This window comes from Rhinoderma darwinii, chromosome 3 (assembly GCF_050947455.1).
Source record: "Rhinoderma darwinii isolate aRhiDar2 chromosome 3, aRhiDar2.hap1, whole genome shotgun sequence".
NCBI lineage: Eukaryota > Metazoa > Chordata > Amphibia > Anura > Rhinodermatidae > Rhinoderma > Rhinoderma darwinii.
This window is the reverse complement of record NC_134689.1, coordinates 296,354,219-296,367,421: the sequence shown is the minus strand read 5'-3', so window position 1 is coordinate 296,367,421 and position 13,203 is coordinate 296,354,219.

Below are 13,203 nucleotides of genomic sequence, written 5' to 3'. Positions count from 1 at the left end.
AGTTTGGGGAGTAATAAATGTATACGGTGCGCCAGAAGCTTCGCCCATCACTTTACATCCGTATTCAGTAAGGGCCTATAACTCCCACACTCCATAGGATCTTTACCCTCTTTCAGGAGAACCATAATACACTACCGTTCAAAAGTTTAGGGTCACTTAGAAATTTCCTTATTTTTGAAAGAAAAGCACAGTTTTTTTTCAATGAAGATAACATTAAATTAATCAAAAATACACTCTATACATTGTTAATGTGCTAAATGACTATTCTAGCTGCAAACGTCTGGTTTTTAATGCAATATCTACATAGGTGTATAGAGGCCCATTTCCATCAACCATCACTCCAGTGTTCTAATGGTACATTGTGTTTGCTAAGGGTATGTGCACACGCTAGCTGTCATTTACGTGTGAAAAGACAGACTGTTTTCAAGAGAAAACAGCTGCCTCGTTTCACACGTAAATGCTCCTCCTCGCATTTTTCGAGGCGGCTGAGACGCTCGTAAATCTTGAGCTGTGCTTCATTGAGTTCAATGAAGAACAGCTCAAATTATGTGGCAAAGAAGTGCCCTGCACTTCTTTGCCGAGGCAGTCCATTTACGTGTCGTCGTTTGACAGCTGTCAAACGACGACGCGTAAATAACAGGTTGTCTGCACAGTACGTCGGCAAACCCATTCAAATGAATGGGCAGATGTTTGCCGACGTATTGCAGCCCTATTTTCAGACGTAAAATGAGGCATAATACGCCTCGTTTATGTCTGAAAATAGGTCGTGTGAACCCAGCCTTACTCTGTTAGAAGGCTAATGGATGATTAGAAAACACTTGAAAACCCTTGTGCAATTATGTTAGCACCGCTGTAAACAGTTTTGCTGTTTAGAGGAGCTATAAAACTGACCTTCCTTTGAGCTAGTTGAGAGTCTGGAGCATTACATTTGTGGGTTCGATTAAACTCTCAAAATGGCTAGAAAAAGAGAGCTTTCATGTGAAACTCGACAGTCTATTCTTGTTCTTAGAAATGAAGGCTATTCCATGCGAGAAATTGCCAAGAAACTGAAGATTTCCTACAACGGTGTGTACTACTCCCTTCAGAGGACAGCACAAACAGGCTCTAACCAGATTAGAAAGAGAAGTGGGAGGCCCCGCTGCACAACTGAGCAACAAGACAAGTACATTAGAGTCTCTAGTTTGAGAAATAGACGCCTCACTGGTCCTCAACTGGCAGCTTCATTAAATAGTGCACGCAAAAATGCCAGTGTCAACGTCTACAGTGAAGAGGCAACTCCGGGATATTGGCCTTCAGGGCAGAGTGGCAAAGAAAAAGCCATATCTGAGACTGGCTAATAAAAGGAAAAGATTAATATGAGCAAAAGCACACAGACATTGGACAGAGGAAGATTGGAAAAAAGTGTTATGGACAGACGAATCGAAGTTTGAGGTGTTTGGATCACACAGAAGAACATTTGTGAGACGCAGAACAACTGAAAAGATGCTGGAAGAGTGCCTGACGCCATCTGTCAAGCATGGTGGAGATAATGTGATGGTCTGGGGTTGCTTTGGTGCTGGCAAAGTGGGAGATTTGTACAAGGTAAAAGGGATTTTGAATAAGGAAGGCTATCACTCTATTTTGCAACGCCATGCCATACCCTGTGGACAGCGCTTGATTGGAGCCAATTTCATCCTACAACAGGACAATGACCCAAAGCACACCTCCAAATTATGTAAGAACTATTTAGGGAAGAAGCAGGCAGCTGGTATTCTATCTGTAATGGAGTGGCCAGCGCAGTCACCAGATCTCAACCCCATAGAGCTGTTGTGGGAGCAGCTTGACCGTATGGTAAGCAAGAAGTGCCCATCAAGCCAATCCAACTTGTGGGAGGGGCTTCTGCAAGCATGGGGCAAAATTTCTCCCCATTACCTCAGAAAATTAACAGCTAGAATGCCAAAGGTCTGCAATGCTGTAATTGCTGCAAATGGAGCATTTTTTGACGAAAGCAAAGTTTGAAGGAGAAAATTATTATTTGAAATAAAAATCATTATTTCTAACCTTGTCAATGTCTTGACTATATTTTCTAGTCATTTTGCAAGTCATTTGATAAATATAAGTGTGAGTTTTCATGGAAAACACAAAATTGTCTGGGTGACCCCAAACTTTTGAACGGTAGTGTATATGCTACAAGTATTTGTTTGGGTAGGCTACCACCCATTATGAGTGAGTTGCAAAGTTTCACAAAATACGGAAGCAAAGTCGTAGCGAAGGTTTTGTAGTAAAATATAGGAAACCCATCTGGGCCAGGACTCTTACCACTGGGCATGGAGAACAACACCTCTGTAACCTCCTGCTCAGTGAATGGGGATGTCAGGGCCGTCAAATCATTATCATCTAATTTGGGTAAGGAGATGGAATTCAGGTTAGATTCAATGGAAACAGAATGCTCCTTCAGGGCTGGAGAAGAAATATTGGGCTTTATATTGTAGAGGGAAGACTAAAATCTATGGAATTCTTTCGCAATTCCTTCTTCTGTAGAAGAGACTAATTCCCATGTCCTTTGTTGTAGATATAAAAATGACCAATGAATGCATTATCCAACAAAATAAAAGAAAATATACCGTAGAAATGTATTGGAATAAGTATATCTCACCAACAACTTCAGTATGAAAGCATTTTAAAGTTTCTTCACCAGCGATAGGGACACACAAACAGAACAGAATTTCTACCATAATGAATAATCCTTTATACTCCCCGCAGACTTTTTTTTGTTAATCCCTTAACTGCAAAAACGATGTGTCATACTTTGAATCGCATGTAAAAATTTTGTATGTTTACTTTTAAGGTTAAATTAATGCCTAAGGCCACTTTTAGGCCATGTTCAGACGTGGTGGAATTTTTTCCGCTGCAAATGGTGCAGATTCGGGGCGATTACGCAACGAATCTGCACCAACATTTGCATATTTGACCGGTAATTCAGACGTTGCAGATATCAGAGCGGACATGCCACAGATTTCAGTTTTTGCAATGCAAAGCCTGAAATCTGCAGTGAAATTCCGCTTCTTCTCCGCAACATAATGAGCATGCTGCGGAGGGGAAATTCTGCACCGCTGCCTAAATTCCACACAGTTATTTTCCACAACATCTGAACTAAGTTTCCTAAAAATGTATAGAAACAAATGTAAAAAACGGCTGCTGCAGAATTCCACTGCGGACTGTCCGATTTTGGTCAGTATTTTACATCAGTATTTGGAAGCCAAAAACAAGCAGTTGGGCATACACAAAGAAAAAGTATAATGAGAGGATTTGTATCTCTTCTGTGTTTTAGACCCACTCCTGGTTTTGGCTTACAAATACTGAATTCTGGTATAAAGATTTGTCTAGAAAGTGGGTATGTTAGAAGTGTCTGGCAGCAGTTTGTCTCCCTCTCCACGTTGAAATGAGCAAGCACACTCTTTTGATCCCAACCTGAAAGTTTATGGGGCGGTTTGAGGAGAATGAGTGTTTGAGTACATATATTTTGTGTATTACATCTATAGACCGCGTGATCACGGAGATGGATAGTGCATTGGGTTTTACTTGCCAGATAATTAGACCAATTTTTCAAAACTACATAAAACAAATGATCACTTTATTTTATATCCATTATCTAAAGGTATTTAGGCAAAATTATAGACATAGATACAATTATAGTGCAGGAGGGGGTGGGGGTGGCTGGTTTCAGTAGCGCCGCCGCCCCCTCAGAGAGGCAGTAGCTCATCTCGCCTCATGGATGTTGCGTTCATGGCCAGCATGACTCCTTCTGATTTTCTGAGTGAAGACACCAAGTTCTCTTGTGTTATAATTCTTGCACAGTGTTGTTTTGCTGTTACATGTTGTCTTATTAAATTATGCTGACTCAAAGTGGTCCTTAAAGAGACGGTGCTCTTTAAGGTAATTAAGGACTTTGTCTTGCACTGTGCCATAAATCTGTTCTCTTTCTCTTATGCGCCCTAGCCTGCCAAGTGTATATGGGAAGGTGAAGGTTTCATGAAGTAGCAGCCACAAGGAGCCACTGAGTGCAAGACCGTTCCTTACAATGTGACTGGTGCAACCCCAGTGGTTACTCAACTTGTTACGGTAAGTATTTCGGTAGAGGGTAGCTCCTCAGTGACACATAGCGGAACATGTTGGTGAATTCTGTGTAGCCTTCAGTAACTTTGGTGCATCCTGATATTGGTAGGACTACTGCAGCGGTTGAGGTACCCAACCTCAGTATAAGGGCTGCTCACATTTGCTGACAATTCTGAAATTAAGTTGATTGCTGTTCAACTCCCATCTGAAGTACCCAATACAAGCATTACCTATCTTATGCCTGTAATGCATAATAAGAATAACGGGGTTGTCCCACTATAAAAAGTTACATAGTTACATAGTTAGTACGGCTGAAAAAAGACACATGTCCATCAAGTTCAACCAAGGGACGGGAAAAGGGAAGGGAAAAATTTCTACACATAGGAGCTAATATTTTTTTGTTCTAGGAAATTATCTAAGCCTTTTTTAAAGCCATCTACTGTCCCTGCTGTGACCAGCTCCTGCGGTAGGCTATTCCATAGATTCACAGGTCTTACAGTAAAGAAGGCTTGTCGCCTCTGCAGGTTGAACCTTTTTTTCTCCAGACGGAGGGAGTGCCCCCTTGTTTTTTGAGGGGGTTTTACATGGAACAGGATTTCACCATATTTTTTGTATGTGCCATTAATATATTTATATAAATTAATCATGTCCCCCTTAGTCATCTTTTTTCAAGGCTACATAGGTTTAATTCTTTTAATCTTTCCTCATAACTTAGATTCTCCATGCCCCTTATTAGCTTTGTTGCTCTTCTTTGTATTTTTTCCAACTCCAGGGCATCCTTTCTATGAACTGGAGCCCAGAACTGAACTGCATATTCTAGATGAGGCCTCACTAATGCTTTGTAAAGTGGTAATATTACATCCCTGTCCCGTGAGTCCATGCCTCTTTTAATACACGACAATATCCTGCTGGCCTTTGAAGCAGCTGATTGACACTGCATGCTGTTATTGAGTTTATGATTTACAAGTACACCAAGATCATTCTCAACTAGTGACTCCCCCAGTGTAGCTCCCCCTAGGACATATGTTGCATGCAGGTTGTTGGTACCCAGATGCATAACTTTACATTTATCTACATTAAACTTCATTTGCCAACTGGATGCCCAAACACTTAGTCTGTTTAAATCTGCTTGCAATTCACGAACATCTTCCATAGACTGAACTATATTACATAGCTTGGTGTCATCTGCAAAAATAGAAATAGTGATTTTAATCCCATCCTCTATATCATTAATAAATAAGTTGAATAATAGTGGTCCCAGCACTGAACCCTGGGGTACACCACTTATTACCGGGGACCATTTAGAGTAGGAATCATTGACCACAACTCTCTGGTTGCGGTCCTGGAGCCAATTCTCAATCCAATTACAAACTATATTTTCTAAACCTATAGTCCTTAATTTACCCATTAGGCGTCTATGGGGGACAGTGTCAAATGCCTTTGCAAAGTCCAAAAACACTATATCCACAGCGGCCCGTCTGTCTAGGCTTCTGCTCACCTCTTCATAAAAACAGATCAGGTTAGTTTGACAACTTCTGTCCTTAGTAAAACCGTGCTGGCTGTCACTTATAATACTATTTTTTGTCGCATAATCCTGTATATAGTCCCTCAATAGCCCCTCAAACATTTTCCCCACAATGGATGTTAAGCTTACTGGTCTATAATTACCCGGGGAAGACTTAGAGCCCTTTTTGAAAATAGGCACCACATTTGCCCTGCGCCAGTCCCTTGGCACTATTCCAGTCACTAGAGATTCTCTGAATATTATGAAAAGGGGGACAGAAATAACTGAACTAAGCTCTTTAAGAATTCTAGGGTGTAACCCATCTGGTCCCGGGGCCTTGTGCACATTTATTTTATTTAATTTAGCTTGGACCATATCTACATTCATCCAATTCATTATATCAACTGATATATTAACAGCACTGGCACCGGCTACATCAGCTGCTCTTTCTTCAGTTGTATATACAGAGCTGAAGAACCCATTTAGTAACTCTGCCTTCTCTTGATCCCCTGTGACCAACTCCCCATTACCACTAACAAGGGGTCCTACATGTTCAGACCTTGGCTTTTTTAGCATTTATATACTTGAAGAATGTTTTGGGATTTGTTTCACTATACTTGGCCACCTGCCTTTCATTTTGTATTTTTGCTAATTTTATTACATTTTTACAGATTTTATTAAGCTCTTTATATTTTACAAAGGCTACAGCTGTACCCTCAGATTTGTATTTTTTAAATGCCCTTTTTTTGTCATGTATTGCCCCTTTCACAGAAGGTGTAAGCTATGTGGGATTTAGTTTTAGTCGTTTATACTTGTTACCTATAGGAATAAATTTTGCACTATAATTATCCAAAGTAGATTTTAAAATCTCCCATTTATCATTTGTCCCATTATATGACATTAGTTCTTCCCAGTCTATACCCTGAATTTCAGCCCTCATCCTGGGGAAATTGGCTTTCTTAAAATTAAATGTTTTTGCCCTCCCAGCCTGCGTTTGTTTTTTACAGTATAGGTAAAATGTAACTATATTGTGATCACTGTTACCAAGGTTTTCACGAACATTGACATTCCCAACAAGATCTGCATTATTAGAAATGACCAGATCCAACAGAGCTTCACCTCTAGTCGGGTCTTCCACAAACTGGCCCATAAAATTTTCCTGCAACAGGTTGAGGAAATGTCTCCCCTTTGCAGTTGAAGCTGAACCATGACACCAATTAATATCCCGGATATTAAAATCTCCCATTATCACTACAGTACCCGGCCTGTGCAGCCTGCTCCATCTGTTTATATAGCTGAACTTCCATCTCCTCAGTTATATTGGGGGGTCTATAGATTACACGACAAGTAATTTTTTCAGTGTTTACCTCCCTTTCTATTTCCACCCACAAGGTTTCAACCTCCTCACAGTATTCACCCACTATTGTCTCTTTCACACTCACCTTCATATCACTTTTCACATACAGACATATACCACCGCCTTTCCTATTTGTCCTGTCTTTCCGAAACAGTGTAAAACCCTGTAGATTTACAGCCCAGTCATGTGAAGAGTCCAGCCATGTTTCAGCAACACCAATTATATCTATATTTTCTTCCAGTACCAAGGCCTCCAGTTCCCCCATTTTGCTTGCTAGACTTCTGGCATTTGTGAACATACACTTTAAAGAGGCTCTGTCACCACATTATAAGTGCCCTGTCTCCTATATAAGGAGATCGGCGCTGTAATGTAGGTGACAGTAATGCTTTTTATTAAAAAAAACGATCTTTTTTCACAAAGTTAGAAGCGATTTAAGTTTATGCTAATGAGCTTTCTTAATGCCCAAGTGGGCGTACTTTTACTTTCGACCAAGTGGGCGTTGTACAGAGGAGTGCATGACGCTGACCAATCGGCATCATGCACTCCTCTCCATTCATTTACACTGCACTAGCGATATAGATATATCGCTATGTGCAGCCTCATACACAAGCCCTAACATTACTAGTGTCCTGATAATGAATACACATGAAATCCAGCCTGGACGTCATGTGTACTCAGAATCCTGACACTTCTGACTCTTTTTTTGAAAGATTCCGGCAAGTGACACCAAATCTCGTTTAGTTCCGAGATCTCGCGAGATTTCGTATCCGTTGCTGGAATCTCACAAAAAAGATTCAGAAGTGTCAGGATTCTGAGTACACATGACGTCCAGGCTGGATTTCATGTGTATTCATTATCAGGACACTGTAGTAATGTTAGGGCTTGTGTATGAGGCTGCACATAGCGATATATCTATATCGCTAGTGCAGTGTAAATGAATGGAGAGGAGTGCATGATGCTGATTGGTCAGCGTCATGCACTCCTCTGTACATCGCCCACTTGGTCGAAAGTAAAAATACGCCCACTTGGGCATTAAGAAAGCTCATTAGCATAAACTTAAATCGCTCCTAACTTTGTGAAAAAAGATCGTTTTTTTAAATAAAAAGCACTTCTGTCACCTACATTACAGCGCCCATCTCCTTATATAGGAGATAGTTACATAGTTACATAGTTACATAGTTAGTACGGCTGAAAAAAGACACATGTCCATCAAGTTCAACCAAGGGAAGGGAAAAGGGAGATAGGGCACTTATAATGTGGTGACAGAGTCTCTTTAACTTTAACTTCAGTTTTTCACTTTTATTATCAGAAATGTGATTTGACATTTGAGCATTTTTATTTACACTGTTGTTTTGTAACAAAAGGATCTCCTTATCCTGTTGTCTAGTCCTCTCCCCACATTCTGTGTCTCCCCCCACCAATATAGTCTGACCCCTCTCTAACCTGACTACACCTTTTTTTCTACATTGACCTCCCTCCTCAGCCCTAGTTTAAATACTCCACCACCCCAGCTAGAATTCTCTCCCCCAGCACAGCGGACCCCCTTCCATTTAGGTGCAAATCATCTGCAGAATACAGTTTGTACCCCAATGAAAAGTCAGCCCAGTGCTCTAGGAACCCAAAGCCTTCTCCTCTACACCAAGACTTAAGCCATGCATTTAACTCCCTGAGCTCCCGCTGTCTTTCCTGTGATGAGCATGGCACAGGCAGTATTCCTGAGAATACAACCTTGGAGGTCCTTCCCTTCAGCTTGTAGCCTAGTTCTTTAAAATGATTCTTAAGGCTCCTCCACCTACCATTTATTCTGTCGTTGGTACCGACATGGACCACAACAGCTGGATCATCACCAGCCCCTCCCAGCAATTTGTCCACCCGTTCCACCACATGCCGAACCCTGGCACCAGGGAGACAGCAAACCAGTCGGTTGAGGTGGTATTGGCGACAAATTATTCTATCCGTCTTCCTGATTATAGAATCCCCTACGACTATCAATTGTCTTGGCTTACCTGCATTATCATCCCGCCGACTACTAGCTGGGCTGTTCTCCCGGCTGTTAGAGAGATCAGTATCCACTAGGGCTGCCATTTCTGAGACTGACACCATCGCATCATCACCCAACTTGGCAATTTTGCTTGGAATGTCCGAAACAGGATCGGCCTTCCTTTTCTTTGACCCCTTTCTACTGCCCCTAACTACATTAACCCAGCTACTTACCTGATCCTGCTCATCCATGTCTTCACCCTCCAGTTCTAACCCACTAACAGCAAGCTCCGCTCAAGATTGTCTATCGCCCTCAGTGTTGCATTTTGCTCCTCCAGATCTCTAATGCGAGCTTCCAGGTGACCAACATGCTCACATCTGCCACAGAGGTATTCACCCTGGAACTCAGGCTCCAGTCATGCATACATATGGCAAACTGTGCATTGAAGAAAACCTCCAATCTTGCTGGCCATTATCCCAGTTACAAAAAAACAGCAAACAGTTGTTAATGCAAAAAGAATAGAAGAGTACTTACTGGGGTTTTAACTCCTCTTTTTAACTCCGGTTTTTCTAACTCCACTTGATATACAGACCACTTGTTTAGCAAGCCCATCAGAGCAGTGGTTTATAGCAACTTATTCAGCATTAAAAATGTATTTATTTGTAATTGACCTAATGTTACAAGAAAGCTCCAGTTGTGAGATATTCCTTTACTTCAGGGGTCAGCAACCTATGGCACTGGTGCCACAGCCAGCAGGCAGGGCATGGTTTGCTGGCAAATTTCCTTCTCGCAGTATCCAGTGCAGCTGTGTGCATGGCGGCGCTGAACACAGGGAGAGAGAGCGGCGGTTCATTATGTGCTTAGTGCCGCTTGTCACCAGGACAGAGAGCAGTGCTTCATTGTCTTTGTCGCTTTGTCTACACTTGGCAAGCACACAATGCAGTACTTCTCTCTCTCTCTCTCTCTCCTGGTGATCAGCGCCACAAGTAGTTCAGTAAACACTCTGTCAAAGAAGAGTTAGCAAAAGTTGGCAGCTCTCCCTCCTGTGTGCACCCCTCAAGCTGGTGTTCAGTAGCTGCGGTCTCTCCTATGTGCAGAGGCGTAGCTAGGTTCTCCAGCACCCGGGGAAAAGATTCAGTTTGGCACCCCCCCAACCTCTTTCCCGACATCTCCTTCCCCCTCGACGTGTTTGTTTTCTCTACCAATCAATGACGTGTCATTTCTTTTCCACATTTCTGTTTATGTAACTCGAGCATAAAAACATTTGTACATTTTACAAGCAATATAGTTCTATACACACAACACCAGAATAGTGCTCAGTACATAAATACAGCCCCAGAACCAAGCTCAGTACATAAATACAACACCAGCACAAATACAGCTCAATTTAGTGCAACCCCTGCTGTATAGGTTTGTACGGCGTAAAACTACAGCTCCCAGCATGGCCCGAACAATGGTAAGGATATGCTGGGAGGTGCTGTTTCACAAAAAATAAATCATATCATAATCATACCACCCATCATCTCACTGCAGATCATACAGTGACTACAGTGCTGATTAGAGGCAGAATAAACATTTACATTAAGTGACTCACCGGTGACGTCTCAGATTCTTGTTCTTTTTCTCCATCCGGTCCTGAACTCTATGATGACTTCTCCCGGTCACAGCACATTTCTGCAGTTTGCCGCTCAGATGTCTTCAGCTTCTCACTTTTCCAACATTTCTACACCTATAAATAAGGATAAAGTTCTCATTATACCACACACTACGCCCCTAAATATAATAGTGCCATACACTGCACCTCTAATTATAATAGCACCACACACTGTGTCTCTCACACACACACACACACACACACACACACACACACACACACCGTGCTCCCTATAGATAGTGCCTGCCATAGAGCCCCCTGTATTTAGTGATTGTAAGGCTTCTAGGGAGGACGCAGAGGCAGTGAAACAGAAGATCTGCCTGTACAAGCTATGACAGGGAGGGGAGGCGCTTCAGCAGAAAGGACATGCCCCAGAGCTGCAAGCCTTAAAGAGGCTCTGTCACCTCATTATAAGTGGCCTATCTTCTACATAATGTGATCGGCGTTGTAATGTCGATTACAGCAGTGTTTTTTATTTAGAAAAACTATCATTTTTGACGGAGTTACAGCCAAGACGCAATGTCTATTCACAATCCTGACTTTTCGGTAACGTTTGTGTGGGACTTACAGCACAGCAAGCGTAATCTCGCGAGATCACGCTTGCTTGTGCTGTAAGTCCCACACAAACGTTACCGATGTGTCAGGATTGTGAATAGACATTGCGTCCTGGCTGGAAGCGATGTCTATTAACTCTCAAGACACTTCAGTAATGTTAATATGTGAGTAAGTGACAGCTCATCATGATCTAGCAAGATCACTATGTGCAGAGTAAATGAATGGAGAAAAGTGTATGACGCTGATTGGTCAGCGTCATACACTTCTATTTACAACGCCCACTTGGTCAAAAGCTAAAACACGCCAAGTTGTCTATTAAGAAAGTCATTAGCATAAATCTAAAATAGGTCATAACTCCGTCAAAAATGACAGTTTTCCTAAATATAAAACACTGCTGTAATCTACATTACAGCGCCGATCACATTATGTAGAAGATAGGGCACTTATAATGTGGTGATAGAGCCTCTTTAAGAAAATCTACCAGAGCATTGACGCAACCAATGAATGGGAAGATCTCTGGAATACAGGGCTGGTTCTAGCTTTGTTAGAAAAATGTAGTCATGCACTATATTGTGTCTGATTTTCTTTTTTTTTTCATTTATTCTGGGACAACCTCTTTAAGGCTTTATTCAGACGAACGTAAAATACGCGCGTGCAACGCGCGTGATTTTCACGTGAGTTGCCCGTAGCTATATTAGTCAATGGGGCCGTGCAGACATGGCAGCATTTTTTGCGCAGCGTTGCTCCGTTGCAAAAAACTCACGACATGTCCGTTGATTCAGCGTTTTCAAGCCATCACGCACCCATTGAAGTAAATGGGTGCGTGAAAACAACGCAGGGCACACGCAAGCACCTCCATACGCACAGCGTTTTTCACGCAGCACTTGTTAAGTCTATGTAAATGAGTTGAGCAGACTAGACAAAACAACTACACACCAGGAAGTGCCTTTTCACATTCTGAGCACATGCGCACAGTTTCAACACACATCTGCAGCAATGCCACGTGCGTGTGATGTGGAGAAACTTATTTGCTTGGTCCATGACAGACCCCAGTTGTGGAACACGAATGATGAGGCCTACCACGACCGCACGGGCAAGGAGGTAGCCTGGGATGAGGTGGCGCATAGCCTATTTGGGCAGGAGTGGGAAAAAAGTACCACAAGAGACCGCAAAACCATAGGTAAGTGCTGATCTAAATTAATGCTGATGCAATCGCCCATGCTATCGTGTATAGCTTTGTGTTTCATATGTTCTGTACAGTGCTTGGTCGCGCGTGTGGCACTGCATAATGTATAGGCCAGTGTTTAGTGTGTCGTTGTGTATTACGTATAGCAACGTTTGACAAGTGAAGTTGTCCGTACGGTCAGATGGTCTCATTTTGGTGTCTGTCTCCTGTTCCTATGTCCAGTTGATGATGTCAAAACCCGGTGGATGAGCTGTCGGGATCAGTTTAGGAGGGAATATGGAAACAAAGGGCGAAGTGGGGATGGGGCGTCCAAAAAAAGGCCCTATATATATATGAAACAGCTGATGTTTCTCAAGGACATTATGGAGATGCGACCGTATGTACTGACATTACATTGATGACATGTGTGTGTTCACTGCATAGCCTGTATAAAAAGCTGTATGGCCCTTGTGGACATGGTAAAATGAGTAACGATAAATGTTTCTGGCAGATGCAGTGATAATCTGAATGACACGGAGGAGGAGGCTGGCCATGTGGAGGCGCACCAGGTCACCGAACAACATCCCGTGCTGCCCTTGACCCCCGACCGTACACAAACCCAAGTTGCCACACAGTTAAGCAGCCAACCCCAGCTGCCAGTGGACCTGGACAATCCACGGACGCCACCAGCCAGACGCCGGCGCACCCAGGTTGCCCCAGCAGGTGCCAACGTGGACGCGAGAGTCCTGGAGTACCTTAGGCGCTGTTCGGAGGAGGATGGATGTGACGCTTTTGGGCGTACCATAGCGCCACTACTTCGGCGAGTACCGGACTACCGGATGGCACGCGTCCAAGGGGCCATCCTCGCTATTATTGACTCTGCCACTCCTCC